The sequence below is a fragment of the Myodes glareolus genome, chromosome 7, assembly GCF_982192425.1.
Source record: "Myodes glareolus chromosome 7, mMyoGla1.1, whole genome shotgun sequence".
Lineage (NCBI taxonomy): Eukaryota > Metazoa > Chordata > Mammalia > Rodentia > Cricetidae > Myodes > Myodes glareolus.
The window spans coordinates 90,234,231-90,247,849 of record NC_142032.1 but is presented as its reverse complement, the minus strand read 5'-3'; the positions used below and the strand labels follow the sequence as shown (position 1 = coordinate 90,247,849).

General features: G+C 45.0%; 1 long non-coding RNA gene across 1 annotated transcript; it reads right to left on the bottom strand.

Moving 5' to 3' along the window:
• Window positions 1-5,268: 5,268 nt before the first annotated feature.
• LOC148121497 (uncharacterized) lies at window positions 5,269-9,650 on the bottom strand. The gene is made up of 2 exons (XR_015738452.1): window positions 6,898-9,650; window positions 5,269-6,628 (listed from the first exon to the last, which is right to left on the bottom strand). It is a non-coding gene; the product is annotated as an uncharacterized LOC148121497 (long non-coding RNA).
• Window positions 9,651-13,619: the final 3,969 nt, after the last annotated feature.

Here is a 13,619-nt window from a genome sequence, read left to right as displayed (position 1 = left end):
CTTAAAAAACAATAATAATTTTTTTATAAGTCAGTATTTAGTGTTTACCTTATTATGCCTATATATGTACTATTTACAACATTTATCTATTATACTCTTACAAGTATACCAGAATTGTATTTCTTTTCATACTTTTGTGTTTTGTAAGGAATAAATGCCTTTGGACTCAGTGGCTGAACTGCTTATTATGTGAGCCTGACAACCTGAGCTCAATCCACAGAATCCCTGGTGGAAAGAGAGAACAGGCAATCAAAGTTGCCCTCTGACCTTCACACACACGCACACACGCGTACTCTCTCTCTCTCTTACACACACACACACTTATTCTCTCTCTACCACACACACACATACTCACATACTCTCTCACTTTCTCTCTCTCACACACACACACACGTACTCTCACACACACACTACACACCCGTGCACGCACACACTCACACTCTCTCATACACACACACTCACATTCTCTTACACACACACACTCTCATACACACGTGCACACATACTCTCTTACACACATTCTCTCTCTCTCTCTCGCTCTCTCTCTCTCATACACACACACAGAGTAATAACAGATACATTGACTAAGAAGAAAAACGTTATCACTTCTTTAATATTTTTCTAATTATTATCAAATGGCTAATCATTCTGGCACCTTCCAGCAATCTTCCTCAGTTGCTTTCCTCATGGTCAGTTGTACCAGGTAACCTGTAAGTGCTGTGTCTCTCTAAGCCCCACTCCCATGTTCCCATGTAAATTATCTGCCCCTTGTCCTACCTGCTCAGCTATCTTCAGGGTACCTTCCTTCCCTGTTATCCGGGGACTCTGTGTCTTCTTATGGGTTGGAGTCCCTGAGGCCTAGGATTTGGATCTTTGTTGTCTGAGGTTTCTGTCCCACCAGGTCCTGCAGTCATTCAGTTCCAAAGAAACACCCAGAGGTCTACATTAATTATTAATTGATTGGCCTAGTAGCTCAGGTTTCTTATTAACTCTTATAATTTAAATTAGCCCATAATTCTTATCTGTGTTTGCCACGTGGATTGGTACCTTTTTTGGCAAGGCAGTCACATGTTGCTTGCTCTATGTCTGGGTGATGACTGCAGACTCTTTCTCTTCCCGAAATTCTCCTGTTCTTATCGCCCCGCCTCTACTTCCTGCCTGGTCGCCCACTGGCCAATCAGCATTTTATTAAAATACAATTGAGAGGGCACAGACCGTTGCCCCACAGCAGATCTTCTCTTTTCTGATGTGTCTGTCTATTGGGAGATCACGTCAGCTTCAGCCTGAGCAGTCATCCTGTCTTCGTCACCTCCTTCTCATAGTACGGGCTGATGCTCCCTCTTAACCCACAGAAAGTTGGGATCCAAGAATATTTCTTTTTCTTTTTTAAAAAATATTTATTTATTTATTTATTTATTTATTTATTATGTATACAATATTCTGTCTGTGTGCATGCCTGCACACCAGAAGAGGAGACCCCATTACAGATGGTTGTGAGCCACCATGTGGTTGTTGGGAATTGAACTCAGGACCTTTGGAAGAGCAGGCAATGCTCTTAACCTCTGAGCCATCTCTCCAGCCCCCCAAGAATATTTCTTTAGCGTTGTTCATCAGGTATTCCTCACCCATTTCTGTACCAGGCTTTTTCTTTTGTTTCAGCTTTCAAATCGTGGCACGGAGACTTAGTTAGGAGTGCTTGGCCTAGCTTAGGCTCATTTCTGGCTAGCTCTTTTTAACTTAAATTAACCTGTTTTTCTTTATCTGTCTTTTGCCGCAGGGCTTTTCACCTTCATTTCTGGGTCCTATTCTATGTCTGCTAACTGGGGGCTGCCTGGCTGGCCCCTGTCTCCCCCTTCTTTCTCCTTGTTTTCTTCTTTCTTCTCTCTCGTTCCTTCTGAGCCTAGATTTCTCCTATTTATTCTCTCTGCTCACCAGCTCCACATGTCCCTCTTCTACCTATTTATTTGCAGTTCAGCTTTTTATTACCCCATCAGGTGCCTCAGGCAGGCAAGGTGAAACAAATGCAACACATCTTTCCATACTTAAACAAATGCAGCATACCTTTATACAGTTTAATATTCCACAGCATAAACAAATGTAACACATCTTTACATAGATAAAACTATATTTCACAACACCTTTCCTTGCTAAAGTTTCTGTTTCCTTGTGTTTTCAAGTATGTCTTTTTACTGTTTTCCACCACCCCTTGTTTCTTTGTTTTCTGTGCTGAGGAATGAACCCAGAATCTTGTGTATGCAAGATATCTTACTTAGGCATTCAATTACCGTGAAGAAACACCATGACCCCGGCAACCCTTATAAAGGAAAACATTTAGTTGGGGCTATCTTACAGTTCAGAGGTTTAGTCCATTTTCATCATGGTAAGAACCAAGGTGGCATACAGACAGACATGCTGCTACAGACATGCTCTCAGACAAGGAGCTGAGAGTTTACATTTTGATCCACAGGTAGCAGAGGGAGACTGTGTACCACACTGGGTGTAGTTTGAGTATATGAGACCTCAAAGCCATACCTCCTAATAGTGCATTCCCTGTAGGTCAAGCATTGAAACATATGAGTTTATAGGGTTATTCCTATTCAAACCACTACACAAGAAATTTCTATACTTCTGAGTTCCAACCCCAGCTCTGTGTACAGACTATTTGTCCTTTGGATTGTGAGCCCTAGCCTTCAACGATTAAATCCTTTCTCTATCCCAGTACACAGACTTTTTAAAGGGCATTGCTCTATTTCTTTCCTGCCTCTAACTAACACTGCAGTCTGGGCCAAGTGTGGTGGCATACACCTTTAATTCCATCTCCGGGAAGGCAAAGGCAGGCATATCTGAGTTTGAGGTCACTCTGGTCTATAGAGCAAGTTCCAAGATGACCAGAGCTACACAGAGAAACCCTGTCTTGAAAAACAAACAAAAAGAATATTTAAGTCATTCTCTTTTCTGACTGTGTGAGTGGTAGACTTTTCACTGCTTGGACAAATACTTGAGACAAACAATGTTTAAAAATAAAAAGGAGAGACTCATTTTTGACTCATAGTCTGAGGTTGTAGACCACGTTTGGTTGGCTTCTTGTTTCTGGACTACGGTGAGGCAGTGTGGTGCTGTAGAGGAGCCAGGCTGCTTATGTGCTGGTCACTGAGAAGCAGAGAGAGATGGTGGAATCAATATCTTAACAGAGATAAGCTATCTTAGTAGAGATAAGATACAACTCAGAAGAACTTGTTCCAGCTCTTTTCTAGCAAGACCCCACCAGCCACCCGCTCCCAACAATACCAGCTAATTGTGACTCTGCCAATGAATTAAGCCATCAGTTAGGGCAGAGTCCTCTTGTTTCATTTCTCAATGATCGGATCTAAGAGCTATAGATCAAACCTTAAATACATGAGTCTTTGGGACATAATTGACACCTAAATCAAACAATATCTTTTTTTGACACAGTTTCACTATGTAGGCCTGAACCTACTGTGTAGCCCAGGCTGGCCTCGGACCTGAGGCAATCCTCCTGCTTTGGCCTTAGAAGTTCTGGGTATACTATCAAGCCCCATAGAATCTTCTCTTTATCCCTGATGCTTGGATATTTCAGAGTGGGTGCTCAGAATTTCATCATCCGCTGAGATAGGGGGAGCTTTCATTTAACATGCTAGGTTTGCCTTCAGTGTGAGAACGAGGCAAACCAAGCTATCACCCCAGTGAAGGGAAAGTTTTTATTCGTCCGATGATTTTTTTCTTAAGTTTTCACAATTTCCTACCATCTGAACCTCAGCACCAAAGGCTGCACCTTTAATCTTCTGTCTTTCCTTCCGCACCTGCTTCTGGATTTCCCCTTTGTTTTGGGAATATTTCCCTAGCTGAAGTCTCCAATCTTCTTGTCTTGTTGTGAATTTCCCAAACTCCTCACTATGTGCTGTCTGTGTTCCTTTACTTAGAAAGAGCAACCATGGGGTGGGGAGGGATGCTTTAGAGTCCTCACAGCTCTTGCAGAGAACCCAAGTTTGGGTCTCAGCACCCACATGGCAGCTCACAACCATCAGTGACTCCAGTCCCAGAGGATCTGATAACCTCCTCTGACCTCCTCAAGCACCAGGCATGCACATGGTGCACAGACACACATGCAAGCAAAACACTCTTACACATACTACATACATATGCACACAAACAATTTCAACTGCCTTTAAAAAAACAGCAGATATGCCCTTTGCATAGCTCTTTGAGCATATTAATTATACTAATGCAGAAGTTTCTCTTCTCATGAATCATCTTTGTTCCCTCTGAATAACTTTAATCTGCTTGCTTGTTTGGAGTCTTTAACTCTTCTGAAATGGTTTCTTCTGGTGTTTGTTATCCTTTGATTGCCTGTTCTTTCTTAACAACGTACACTAAATAATAATAATAATAATAATAATAATAATAATAATAATAATGATGATAATTGATCAGGGTGTGTATGGTAGCTCATCCAGATTGCCAGAAACTTTGGGAGGCTGAGGCAGGAGGAGCTGCAAATCTGAGATCAGCCTGGGTATGGTGGTCTGAATTAGGATGTCTCCCATAGGCTCATATATGTGAACGCCTGATCCCTAGTTAGTAGAACTGTTTTGGTAAGGATTAGGAGGTGTGGCCTTGTTGGAAGAAGTGTATCACTGGGGGTGGGCTTTGAGGTTTAAAAAGCCCACACCAGGTCTGTAGTGAGGGGCTGCGGGCAGGCCTGCTTTTCATCCTGCCCAGCTCCCGCACAGCTAGCTTAGCCCCAGAAATAATAACACACAAATTGTATTCATTTAAGCACTGCCTGGCCCATTATCTCTAGAGAGTTACTGACTAACTCTCATATCTTGATATTAACCCATTTCTATTAATCTGTATCACACCACGAGGTGTGGCTTACCGGGAAAGATTCAGCATGTCTGACCTGGTGGCTGGTTTCATGGCATCTGCCTCATAGCCCTCTTCCCAGCATTCTATTCTGTTTACTCCGCCTACCTAATTTTTTGTCCTATCAAAGGGCCAAGGCAGTCTCTTTATTGACCAATAAAAATAACACAATAGACAGATAACCCTCCTCCATCACAGGTCCAGTCTCCCTCTCTCTCCTTCCAACTTTCAGACAAGATGTAAGCTTCCCGTTATTGCTCTAATGCCATGTCTGCCTGCCACCAAGCTCCCAGCCATGATGGCTGTGAACTCACCCCCTAAAGTGAAAGGCTCGAGGGAAGGACCCCGTGCCCAGAGACCAGTCGAAAACACGCAGCCGGATGCAAACAGCAGAAGGTTTATTGGTGGATACGCAGGTACCTGGACGACAAGTCTCTCGAAGAGCTTGCGCGCCTGCAGGTTGGGGATGAGGGGTTTTTATAGGGGAGCAAAAGCGCGGGTACAGAAGCAGAAAAGCTTTCATTTCATTGGTCAGTTCAAATAAGGCTAAGCTGAGTGGCACATTCTTGACCTTTTACCTAAATACCAAGGAGGGGGTTGTCCAGACCCACCTGGAGGGGGTTGTGCTACCTGTTTTTCTTATCTCTTCCTGCCTTCCTAGCTTGGCTGGTGATTTGCACAGCCCCTGACTTGTAACGAGCCTCGCTTTCTACGTGACTCAGGCCTCGCAATCTTCTCTTTCTTTGTTCCTATGACCAATCCATCCTGTCTTGCAGCCAGATAAGGCTGTCTTTGCTCAGGTGTCTTTGCTCAGCATCCCGGCCTTTAATGAAGCTTGCTATCTGAAAACCTTTGCAGAGCGTTATAACTGTGGTTAAAGTTAAAACCACAGTTTTAACTGTGACCCCAATGAAGTTGGGGTCCTTCATTCCCTCATTTTTTTTTTTTCTAGTGCCTAGTTCTAATCATAGAACTAGATTTCAGTATCTTCTTGACCTTAAAGCACTGTATTGGGGGTGTAACATCAAAATCTGAACAGCACTTGTTCTTTTTCTAATAAAGTTAACATCAGTAGCAGAAGCAAAATTAGGAGTGGTCCCATAAGGGAGGATATCAAAATAGTCATCCAGGGAGATCTATTCGCATAATCCTCCATCCTTTAAGAATAACAAATCTAATCCCCTTCTGTAAGACCATTTTGAGAGGGAAGTCAATGACTCTTCGAGTTTGGAACCAGATTGTTCTAAAGCCCTCAAATCTTAATACATTGAAGTACTGAGGGGCCTGTATTAGGGCAGCAGTACCTGCCCCAACATCGGCAGCTTCTCTAAGGCCCAGGATTACTGCTAGTGTCAGAGAAATGGGTTCTCTATCAAATTCATACCAGTTGTGCAAACACACAGTAATCTTTGGTATCATCAAAAATTAACATTGACATGCAAAGCATCAAACCTGTACTACAAACCCATCATCTATCTAAACCAGGAACCAAGTACCAGGTGTCAGGAGTCTTAGGGCCCTTAGAGTCTCATTATATAACCTCAGTAAGAGACCAGTCCTCTAAACCCAAGCCTTTTGACTGGTAGCGTTGTCAAAAGCCTCAGATACTGTAGTTTGGGTAGTTTAGGAGCTCGCTTCCTGTGGGAGGCGTGGATCCAGGCAGAGATGCGTACTTCTTTCAGTGGTTTTCAGATCTGGTGTCTCTCCATTTTAAGGGCCTTTAGACGGGGAAAATAAAGGTCTAGAAAGAATAACATCAGGATTATACATTTCACCCGACTCAGTGAGCAGTGGTGGTTCTCTACATAGGATCTCATAAGGGATGAGTTTAAATCGCCCTGGGGTATTCCAAACTTGGAACAGGGCAAAAGGGAAGGAGGGCTGTCCAGTCATTTCCGCAGGTCTCTTTTAGAATTCTATTTGTCCTTTCTACCTGTCCTGACTCTGGGGTTGGTAAGCATAATGTAATTTCCAATCAATCCCCAATTGGGCGGCCAGCCCCTGACTTACCTGGGCAACAAATGCAGGTCCATTATCAGACCCAATTACCTTGGGTATCCCAAACCTTGGGAAGATTTCTTCTTTGATCTTCTTAGCCACCGTATTGGCTGTCTCAGTCCTGGTAGGAAAAGCTTTTATCCAGCCTGAAAAGGTATCTATAAAAACTAATAAGTACTTGTTGCCATATCTGGCTGGCTTAATTTCTGTAAAATATACTTTCCAGTAGGCTCCAGGCCAATCGCCCCTGAGCCTCTTCCCAGGAGCATATATGGAGTGTCCTGCATTAATCATAGCACAGGCCTTGCAGTTTCTGACTACTTCTTCTGCCAAGACAGAGAGTCTGTCATCTGATTTCCTTCAGCCACAGCATCCCAAGCTTTTTGGTGTCTTGGACAAGTATATGTCCTTTTTTTGCAGATGTTAACAGTCTGTATATCGCTCCATGAATATGGGCAGTAGCAAACGCATACCTGTTGTCAGAGTAGATACTGGCTGAGACTTTTTCCTCTGCCACTCGTAGAGCTGGTATCAAAGCTGCAAGTCCGGCTTTTTGTGCCAACGTCCTTCAGGGAGGCTATGCCCAAGCCATTTGCTTCCCATCCACCACTGCTGTCCCCGCCTTCCGCTTACCTTCGATCACGAAACAGCTGCCATCCATACACCAGCTCGGACTTTCAGGCCAAGGCTGATCCTTCAGATCTGGTGCCAGTTTCTCAGCGCATTGATGAGTAGACGAGGTGTCATCAGTCTCAGGCAGCAGGGTAGCGGGATGGAGGACAGCCGGGGGAGCGGAGGTCACTGGTTCAGTCAACAAAGGCTTTAATCATCTCCAGCCTGGTTTGAGTAAACCGGATCTGGGCCTTCAGCTTTGTTAGCAAGTCTCTTTCTAATAAAGATGGGACACTCGGGGATAACCAGGAAGGAATGAGTCACTTGTCCTCTCCCCAAATCTACAGTTCGTGAGGTGGTCCACAGATATTGTTTCTGTCCAGTTGCTCCAATTACTATAGTCTTTTTATTTTTTAGCTTTCCCAATGGTTGTTACAGCACAGAGTGCTCAGCCCCTATGTCCACTAGAAAATCCATAGGGGTCCCCTCCATAGTCAGGGTTACCCTAGGCGCAGGGGAGGGAGCGCGAGCCCCGTCCCCTCTAATCATCTTCTTCTAGGACCAGTACCTTAGAGTCCCTTCCTTTCTTCTTTGGGCATTCTCTTGCCCAATGTCCTTTTTCTTTGCAATAAGCACATTGTTCTTTGTCCAAGGGGTGCCTGTCCATCTTCATTTTTTTTGGTCTTCTGTTGCCCAGGTTCCCTATCTGTCTAGTTCCTATCTTTCCTTTCTCTCCTACCATTGGGGCCAAAATTCTATCAAATTTCTCTTTTGTCTGTGATCCCTCCAGTCCTCTTTCTTCTGCCTCCCTCTCTCTCTCTCTCTCTCTCTTATGCTTTTCTTTCTCCGTCTCTCGCTTATGAAACATTTTCTCTGCCTCCTTAATCAAATTCTGCAACCTTTTTAACCATAATATCTGATGCTGACTGTCCTATAAAGGCCATAGGTACCATAGACCTCCTTCTGCCAAGACAACCTCTGAGGGTCTATGGGGAGTATAATGCCTGTAAGCCTCCTTTAAATGCTCAAGAAACATAGATAGCAGAGCCCTGCGGTGATGGACTGTCAGCTGCTCCTTACCTGCTTTAAGTTGGACCTTAAAAACATACATGGGGACCTAGATAAGGCCCATCTGTTTACATATTTTTTAACCAAAATTTCCCTTGCTTTTAGACAACACAGCAAAAATTTCTCTTGCTTTTAGACAACATAAAAACTCTTACCAAAGTCTTTCTTGTGGTTTTTCTCAGTGGGGATATATGGCTATGTTTTAAACTAGAACAGCATACAAGAACAGCATATAAAATCCTATACCAGTGTGAAACATTTGAGATCAGCGATAGGCTCTTTTTTAAAAAAAAAATAAAACATTAACCAATGATAATTTTTAAACAAGAACAGCACATACCAGTACGAAACATTTGAGACCAGCAATTTTTTTTTAACATTAACCGACAATAATTTGTGACCAGCCTCTATAAATGATGACAGATATTTATAACATTTATAACCCATAGGATCTGAAAGAGTTTATCACAGGTGGAGTTAAGCCTTGGCCAGCTTTGACCAGAGGTTTGAGACGCACAGCTCCCAGCTCATTGAGGAAAAAAGATTGTTAACATCTTTGAGTCATAGCAATTATCCAGCCCAGCCATCCACGTGCTTGGGGCTGAGGCTGACTCTTTTTTTCTCTCCTTTTTTTTTTTTTTATACCCTTATGTTTATGGCCATATCTCTAAAGTCTTGTAAGTGAACATAATATCAAAGTCAAGAAGTCATTAAGTCTAAGTCAGGACAAAGGCCTTACATGGACGGACAAAAACATCAAACAACCCAAAAACTTTAAGCTGCTTCATGGGTGTGACCAGCCCCGAGTTATTCATCAGGGCCCGCGGCCCGCAGACGGCGAGGGGGGGCGCCTTCGGGGCCGCGCGGGGAGAAAGACATTGGAAGGCGGCGGTGGGCGTGCAAGCGCACGGGGCCGCAGAGGAGTGCCAGGCCGCGACCATAGCCCGAGTCCTCGGTCCCGCAAAACAATGCGTAGCGTGCGGTGGAGCTCTCCTGGCCCGGGGCGGCAGGGGCGGGGCGGGGCCATTGCCTCCTCCCCCATTGGAGTCCCGCCCGCGATGGCTCGCAGGCCGAGGGCGGGCGGTTGTGGGCAGGGACTCTGCTGCTTGCCCTGGGCTCGCCGGCAACCCTCGCTCTCCGCGGCGGGGAGGCCAGGCAGGCTACCGGCTCTCATGGTTCCCGGCCGCTTGTTAAGGCCTGGGCGCCCGGGAGCTGGGTCCGCGGTGGGCAGTGGCGGTGGGCAGTGGCATTAGCAGAACGGCCGGCATCCGGGCCCCGGGGGCCCATTTCCCCAGCCCCCGCGCACGCTGCCGCGCTGGGGGTGGATCATAGGCCAAACTCTCTCAGGTGCCTATCTGTAGTAGAGACTGCCCCCTGCTGGTGTTTCAGTAAACAAACAGACAAACCACATGCACAATAAGACAAACCGGCCGACAATCAAACACGCTGCGCAAATGGAGGTTACAGAGGGGGTCAGGAAACCCCGCCTCCCAGACGAACCCCGACGCCTCGGACAAACGTCCTACACTGGTCGTGGGTTCAAACAGACGAACCTCGTACCCCTCCATCGGACAATAGTCCGACTTTGGTCGTGGGTTCAAACAGATGAGCCCCCAAAAAAATCGAGCTCCCAGACTCCCTCAGGACGTCTCCCGGGGTGCGGGGGGGGAAGTTTCCAAGCCCGTCAGCTCCTTCCGAGGCCCGCCAGATACAGATCGGCCCAGCTGAGTCGTACAGATTCAGATTCGCAGCGCAACAATCAGATGCAAAAGACGACAAATACAGAACATATGACACATATGACATAGAACATGGAATGCTGGCCAGCTTACCTCACCTCCCAGCGGTGGTTCGGCGGTCTCTGGGACAGGGGCTTCAATTCCCGGCCAATGCACCAAATGAAAGGCTCGAGGGAAGGACCCCGTGCCCAGAGACCAGTCGAAAACACGCAGCCGGATGCAAACAGCAGAAGGTTTATTGGTGGATACGCAGGTACCTGGACGACAAGTCTCTCGAAGAGCTTGCGCGCCTGCAGGTTGGGGATGAGGGGTTTTTATAGGGGAGCAAAAGTGCGGGTACAGAAGCAGAAAAGCTTTCATTTCATTGGTCAGTTCAAATAAGGCTAAGCTGAGTGGCACATTCTTGACCTTTTACCTAAATACCAAGGAGGGGGTTGTCCAGACCCACCTGGAGGGGGTTGTGCTACCTGTTTTTCTTATCTCTTCCTGCCTTCCTAGCTTGGCTGGTGATTTGCACAGCCCCTGACTTGTAACGAGCCTCGCTTTCTACGTGACTCAGGCCTCGCAATCTTCTCTTTCTTTGTTCCTATGACCAATCCATCCTGTCTTGCAGCCAGATAAGGCTGTCTTTGCTCAGGTGTCTTTGCTCAGCATCCCGGCCTTTAATGAAGCTTGCTATCTGAAAACCTTTGCAGAGCGTTATAACTGTGGTTAAAGTTAAAACCACAGTTTTAACTGTGACCCCAATGAAGTTGGGGTCCTTCAAAAGTTGTAGTCAAATGTTTTCTTTTATAAGTTGCCTTGGTCAAAACAATGGAAAAGTAACTGACACATGACTATGTAGCGAGATGTGTGTCCAGCGTGTGGGGGAAGTATGGGTGTGACTTATCGATTCAGTAGCTCACTTGTTGATGTTTTGACTATGCCTTACATCAGGGCAGCTCACATGTCATGTCAGAGGTTCTATTTGTTTCTATCTTGACTTAATAGGTTGTTCAGAAAATGCTTCAATAGTCTGTCCTGAAGATGTCCAGATGTCTGTACTTGGTCACCTAGAAAGTGAGCAGCATTGGGTGACAGCCCTCCGTCTCAGCAGGTGTGCATACATTCCCATTCCTCGACTATACTAGGCAGTCCTTAACCCTTCCCCGCTCGCTCCTTTCTTAAGCCCGCTTCTTCCCTTTCAAGGTTCCCTTTCTAGGTTTATGACCCACACCCCACTCCACACATGTGAAGATTCAAGCCTAGGACCATATATGAGAGTAAATGTGGTATTTATCTTTCTAGGTTACTTAGCTTAATATAATAATTTCCCATTTTGTCCATTTTCTTGCAAATGCCATGCTTTCATTTTTCCTTATGCTTGAGTAAAGCACAACTCTTTATGTGTGTATTCTCTTTATCCATTCATCTTTTGATAGACATCTGGTTCCATTTCCTGGTTTTTATGACAAGTGAAGCAACAAACATGGTATATAAGTATATAAGCTGTGTAAGTGTCTCGATGATAGGACTTAAGAGTCCTTTGGTGGGTGGATGCCGGAGAGATGGCTCAGTGGTTAAGAGCACTTGTTGCTCTTAAAGATGACCCTGGTTTGATTCCCAGAACCCACATGGAGGTTTACAACCACCCATAACGCCAGATCCTAGGGGATCCAATGCCCTCTGCTAATCACGGCACTAAACATGTAAGAGGCATGCATAAGAAAATCTGAGGGAGAGAGAATGTGCCCGTGAATGGGATGGCTGAGTCTATTTTTAGTTTTTGAGGAACCCAGTGCTGATTTCCACAGTGGCTGCACCAGTTCTCACTTCTACCTGCAATGAACAAGGACCCCCCGCCCCAACCCCCAAGTTAGCCGCCATTAGTTGTAGTTCGCTTCCTTGATAGCCATTCTGGTTGGGATGAGACAGAATCTCAAAGGTCCAGTCAGGGGCAAACATACACCCTGACGTATCCATGTGCATTTTAATGGCTATGTGTGTTAAATACTTGGCCATTTGTGTCTCATCATTTAAGAATTATCTATTCAACAAAATCCCAGCATAGAGAAGGGGAAGTAGGTTCCAAGTCCCACCCCTAACCAAAAGGCTGTTTGCAATGGATACCTGCTTGGAGAGGGAAAATCAGCTTTCTTTAGTGGTGGGACCCTGGGTAGATCAACTACACTGTAGGGCAACCCTGTGCTCAGGAGGAGTTGACCTTGACCAACACAAACAGGCTCTCTATTTGTTGTATGTGTTTTTTGTTTTGTTTTGGTATTTTGTTTGTTTGTTTGATTGTTTCTTTTCGATTTTCGTTCGTGTGTGTGTGTGTGTGTGTGTGTGTACGTGTGTATGGTGTATTTTCTCATGAAGTTGTATAGGTAGAGAGGTGGGAGGGATCTGGGAGGTGTTGGGAGAAGGGTAAGAATATGATCAAAACATTGTATTAAAAAAGCCAATAATGGGGCTGGAGAGATGGCTCAGTGGTTAAGGACACTGACTGTTCTTCCAGAGGTCCTGAGTTCAATTCCCAGCCACATGGTGGCTCACAACCATCTACAATGAGATCTGGTGCTCTCTTCTGGCATGCAGTCATACATGGCGGCGGCACACTGTATTGTATACATAATAAATAAAATCTTTTTTAAAAAAAGCCAATAAGGAATCTCTGTGCGTTTGAGGACAGCTTGATCTACAGAGCAAGTTTGAGGACAGCCAAAGCTACACAGAGAAACCCTATCTCAAAAAACAAACAAAAAATGAAAACAAACGAACAAATAAAAAAGTCAATAAGTAAGTAAGCACATAAATAAATAAAAAATAGTCTATTCAGCCTGTTAGCCCATTTATTTATTAGAATATTTGTTTTGGCATTTTATGTTTGTGGTTCCTTATATTGTTAATCCTACCAGTTGAGAATAAGACCATTACCATAGTTTAAAGCCAAATTTGAAGAAAACTTTAATTATACACCGGCCAGGTGGATGAGTTCTGGCCAGGTCCATACCCAGGATTGCAGGAAATGGTCCTGATTCGTGATTTGAACCCACAATCCATATTTCCCAACAGGTCCAATAAGCGGCAAGCATACATCCTGATGTATTTCCTGTTTGCCCGTGTATGGTCAAGCTCATCCAGTGTAGTTGGGTTGATCAAACTTGTTTAGAGCAGTGAAAATCTGTGACCTGCTATCTCCCACAAACAATGCCTCTAGAATTTCAGGAAGCGTTTGTCCTTGGGTGTCGTGAGCCACCTCTTTGTGGTGACTTCTTCTTCAGTCCTAGCCACGGTATACATTCCAGGGTAGGAGTGTGAGGATTAGAAAAGTTA